Genomic DNA, 5,618 nt, shown 5'->3' on the forward strand with positions numbered 1-5,618 from the left:
TGCATGACGTTCCTAATTCTTTTCTATTTTGTGACCCTCAGCACATTATACTAGAACTTTTTGGAACTAAAATATCGAATGAAGAAGCATTTTCACAAGAAAGCACCAACAATAATAATCAAAACATGCTCGATTCAACCTTTGCTGATTTTGATTCCTTTCTGGTGCCCATACATCAAAATGCTTTAGTAATTTCAACATCTTTTTACCATTAATGACGATTAATTACTTTTTAAAAATACTAAAAGTGAGCTATGTTTTCTAAATTAATAATATATATATATATATATATATATATATATATATATATTCTTTTAATTAGGTTGAAACGGACCGAAAAGCTACAACAGAGGATCCTCAAATTGGAGAGAAAAACAACATGCTCGTCCAAAACCTCAAAAAGAACTTGCTCCCAAAATACTACTAGAGTAGCATGTTGACCGCAGGGAAAGGATCGTCAGTAGCGGGACGATCCGTGGGTACGGCCAACCAACCCCGTAACGTGAGGCCGAATGCGCCTCCACTGGTGGTTGCGCCCCTATCTGCGAATCCTCCTCCTCATGAGTATGTTCCTCCGCCCGAGAACATACGATGTATCACGGTGTCTAGAAGAGAATTTCATTTGATTAAAGCGTTGTTCGGGCACATGAATTCTCATCCTAATCGCGGGTGGAAAGGCGCATATGATCCTCCTCCAGTACAGGAAGAAGTTGCTGGAAATGCTGGTAACCCGGTAGAAGAAAAAGTACCTCCTGACAGGCGCAATGTACTCCCCAATCTCGGTTTGCACTGAGTCAACATGATATGAATTCGGCCACAAGGTATTGTAATATCTTTTTTCTTCATTTGATATTTGAAATGCACAGCTGAAAATAATAACTAATATTCTGTAATTTAAAATTTATGTTTATATGCACCCTTTTCAATTGCAGGTAAATCGAAGGGCCTTAATTGATGAAAAAACCAAGGATCTGCATAGCAAGAAGGGGTCCTTTCTTCGTCTTCTATTGCGTTTTTTTTTCTCTTTTTTTTTTTTACCCCTTTCAATTATGTAAGCAGAAAACTATCGAACATCTTCGGTAATAAGTTTATCTAATGTGGCCTTGTTGCCTATTTTGCATTGAGCTTAACTTTTATACAACGACAATCGAAGAAACTTTTACACTATCAGGTCAATTTTATTTATAATTCTTTACAGTAATAAAGATGACACAATAGTATAAAAATTCTTTAAACTATCGGTGTATATAAGTTAAATTCTTTCAAATTATGTATAGATCACATTTCTTCCTTTTAACTCGCCAAGTTCAATGCAAAATCGTGTTTCTTGGTCAAAAATATTGTGGCTATGCTTTACATTGGCATAAAAAGGTGCAATCACTTATCCAATATAATGAGTACTATGCTGTATTCAAGTATATATTGAACTTTTAAGCTACTATGCCTACGACTGTTCTAGCGGTTTTTTTGTTGTCGGACTTGACTTGATCTTATTCAAATAGTGTTTAACCAAAAATTAGATTTTAGGTCAAAGTTCAAATTTTGAAGAACTCGGGTTACTGATAATCGGAAAAGTATATAAGAAAGAAATTTTGAATGATATAATCAGAAAGCAAATAGAACAAAGTATATTCCAGTAGTGTTTTTCGTGTCCCCTACAGATGTTGTGACTTCCTCTTTTTATAGTTAATTTTTAAGAGAAAGTGTAATGCCTTTGTTTTAATGAGACAATTACGAGCAATAAATGATATTGAAAGAAACGTTACTCAATCATTCATATTAAATACAAATTCTCTAACGTATTTGGCATTTAATGCTGAATTTGGACTCTTTTTCGCTATCAGATTCATGTCTCCAATTCCTTCTGATCTTCGAACTTTAAATGACTCGAACAGGTACGAGTCTCGTTTCATTTGAATAATAGCTCGTGCCTTTAAGTATCTTCTCTCCCGCATCTGTTGTTGCTCGTGCCTTCTAACTGATTACCACGTTTTGACTATTTGACCGGTCCACGTGTCATGACACGTCATCTTCAATATTTAAATTCAGTTTTTTCCCAATACAGATAGTCCCCCCACTTTCCATTTATTTATCAATTAAATATTTGGGAAGTGGATCTTTCATTAAAAAGGGAATTTTTGCCATAATCAATGCTATGACAGTACTAACGCTTCAGTTGTCTTTTCTATTTAATGCATTGCATACGTGTCACCCTCTCATTAGCTTTGCAATTTTTGCAGCCTTTTTCCAAGGCTTCTTCAACTCCTCCATTCACGAAGTGATAGTTGCCTTTATTATAGGCTTTCCATCATTACACTTCTTAGTCTTTGACGGTCGCTTTTATATAAACTTAACCCTTCTTCCACAAATTTTTACCACAGTCGCCCATCAGTATAAATTCAATTTTTCCTTTCACCTTTTACCACATAAAACTTTTTCCTTGAACGCTTGAATTGTGCGAATCTCTGTTTACTTCTTTCTCTTCTTCATCATGTCTTCTTCGAACCCTAACCCTAAGAGAGTTCCTATTTTAGACAATTTTCCCAATGCTCCTGTTAGACATAGAAGAGGTGGGAGACTTCGTAGCTTAGGATCCTCTCGTGGTGGTGGTTCTGCCATGCCTTCTCCTAGCCCTGGTTCTTCCTCTAGAACTAGAGGTTCTTTTTCTCAAAAATCATCTTCTAAGAGCAAGGAGGCCTCTGAACCAATACAGGAACCCTTGGTAGAAGAAATAGTTCCTAACGATTTATCTTTTCAGCATGATAGACAATCACTTCAGACCCAAATTTCTGGTTTGGATCGAGTTGATGCTTACCCCACTATGATTACAGAGATTTTAGCTCCCATAGTTCGCAAAGATTGTCACTGGAGTAATGATTTTCCCATTGTAATCCCCAATCCAAATCAGAGGATTACTTCATATATGACTAGATTCTCTTTCGTTTACACATACCCTTTTACTCTTGGGTTTAAACCAGCTATTGACCCAGTAATTCTCGATTTCTGTCGTTTCTTCAAAGTTTGTCTAGCACAGGTTGGCCCGCTTGTTTGGAGGGTTGTTGCTTGTTTAAGGCATCTGGCCAATTTAGCAGACGTTAATTTCACCTTCTCCCACCTAATTCATCTATACTCCTTTAGACTTTTTCGTAATGGATTCTTTACCTTAGTGGCTAGGAGTAAGAGAGTATTGGTAAGCCCAGAAGATGATAAGGATCGTGGCTGGTATGCCCATTTTGTTGCTGCTCCCACAGTTGGTTTAGTGGGTGAACAAAACGTTCCCTTCCCTGAGAAGTGGAATTTTGCACGTAAGTCTTTCATCTCTCCCGTACCTCTCTCTTTTGAGTTTACAAATTTCTTTAACTTTGTTTCTCTTTTTTTTCTTTCTTTAGCAACCATGGGAGTTGTGGAGAACATTCCCAATTTTCGTGGTTGGGTAGATAAATTGTTGAAGATTGCTCCTATGGAGGCTAGGTCTTGGAAATTTATTTTCAATCGTCATGGTTGGAAAGTAAAGACTCACAGTATGAGTTTTTGTCTTTCTCGTATGTAAGATATTTCTCTTTATTGCCTTAACTTTCAATTTTATCTTTGTCAGGTTTCGCTATTCGAGGTGTTACGGCTGAAGCAGTTGCAGCTTCTCGTTTAGGAACTCAACTTTCTTTAGAAAGTGCTCAGGATATTCTTTTGAAAAGAAAAACTGTAGACGATGATAGCTCCGACGAAGAAGAGGAGGATGGTTCCTTAGTGAAAAGGCCAAGAGTTCGGAGACGTATCGTCTCTGATGAAGCTGAAGTTTCACATCATCTTTCTCCAACCGGGCATGTTAATCTCGTCTCTGACGATGATGTTGCTACCCTTCCTGATACTCATGAGTCGATTAACCAGCTTTTCGTTAGTGTTTTTGAGAGTGGCGAGTTAGGACCCGTTTTGGATGAACCTCCCCTATCTTCTTCTTCAATTCCAATACCTTTAGTTCCTTCCCTTCCTTCTTCTGTCGTGCCTTTAGTTCCTTCCGTATCTTCTCCAACTTCTTCTTCACCTCCCGTTGCTATTTTCACTTCTTCTACCGCTCCTCCTTCTATTGTTCACAATGTAGAAGCGGGTTCTACAAGCAAAAGAATTGCTATGAGGAGCGTGACTATCGAAGTGCCTGCTAACAACAGCCTTTTGAGGAAATCCGGTCAGGCGGATGTTTGGCTTGAACCTTTAATAGGCCCAATTGAGAAAGAAAAAATGAATAGCCACAGCTGCCTGACTCTGATGAACGACATAGTTCATTCTACTTTGAAGGTATGCCCCTTCTTTCCTTAATTTTGCCAGAATTTTTCTAGAATTCTAATTTTTCTTTCCTTATCATTTTCAGGCCAACCTTATTGGTACAGAGTTGATGAGCAGAATTTCTTTATTAGAGAAGGTAGCACGTGACTCTGAAAAGGCTGTTCTTGATTCAGAGAGGGAAGCTCGTGACTTTCAGTTGGAAGCAGCTAATTGGAAGGACCAATTTGATAGTGCTCAAATAACGATAGAAGATTTACAAGAGAGCAGGAATAACCTGGAACAGCAAGTGAGAGCATTAACTTCAGAGCTTGCGATTGTTAAGGCTTCTTCAAGTTAGGCTGATAAAGAAAGAGAGCGTCTCGAGTCTTCTTTCTCAGAACAATTATCTAAATCAAGTGAAGAGATTAGAGAGCTGAGAGCTCTTTTAAGCCAAAAAGAAGTTTATGCTGGAGACTTGATGCAGAATTTGACTCAAACCCAAGAAAATCTGCGAACTTCCGAAGACCAGGTGAAGGCCTTAGAAAAATCTCATGCCTCTCTCCAAGCCTCTTATAACTCAGCTCTGAATGAAAATGAGAGTCTCAAAAACGAAATTGTTGCTTGGGAAAGAGATTATGAGCTTCTTGAAGATAAGGCTGCAGTTGATGTAAGCTGGGCTTTTCTGAACTCCCGACGTGATGCCTTAGTTGAAGCCAGCCAAGAAAACTTTAATCTGGAGTCAGAATTAGCCAAGGTGATGGAAACTATTGAAAAAGCTCAACAACTATTGGACTTCCCTTCTCCCGCGATTGAAGTTTCCGAAGCTGAAGCTACCGGAGTCGATGTTCCCGTGACCGCTGGAATTGCCTCGGGTGATGCACCCTCTTCAAGCTCAATCGTGCCCCTTACTGCAAGTCAAATCGAAACTTCATCTATTGAGACTCCAATGATCGGAAATCAACCCACTTCCGTTGGTGATAATGTTCCAGTTGAGCACGCTGATGATCCTCCTTCAATCTTTTCCTCTCAGTAAAAATTTATATCTATTTTTGAATTCCTTTTTGCAGGTACCTATTTGGAAAACCAGTATTTAAAGCTTTTGGGTTCATTTGAGAGTTTTTGTAATTCAAACCCTTTGGCTACTATTTGAGGGTTTGATTTTTGGAAATTCGAGTTCCCCAAGTCTTATTATGGGGTCATTTAGTATAAACAATTTGATGACTAAGTTTATACTTAGTCTTTAGTTTTAAATATTAGGAAGCTTTTATTTATCATTGCACTTCCGTATGTTCTATCCTTGCCTTTTTATTTTTAAGGACTTAAAGAATAGTCTGCATTTTTGTTCTTTGAAAAATGCTTCT

General features: G+C 38.0%; 1 long non-coding RNA gene across 1 annotated transcript; it reads left to right on the forward strand.

Annotated features, from left to right (window-relative positions):
* The first annotated feature begins 340 nt into the window (after positions 1–340).
* LOC109208339 lies at positions 341–1,124 on the forward strand. The gene is made up of 2 exons (XR_002065150.1): positions 341–821; positions 933–1,124. It is a non-coding gene; the product is annotated as an uncharacterized LOC109208339 (long non-coding RNA).
* Positions 1,125–5,618: the final 4,494 nt, after the last annotated feature.

The sequence above is a fragment of the Nicotiana attenuata genome, unplaced genomic scaffold (assembly GCF_001879085.1).
Source record: "Nicotiana attenuata strain UT unplaced genomic scaffold, NIATTr2, whole genome shotgun sequence".
Taxonomy (NCBI): Eukaryota; Viridiplantae; Streptophyta; class Magnoliopsida; order Solanales; family Solanaceae; genus Nicotiana; species Nicotiana attenuata.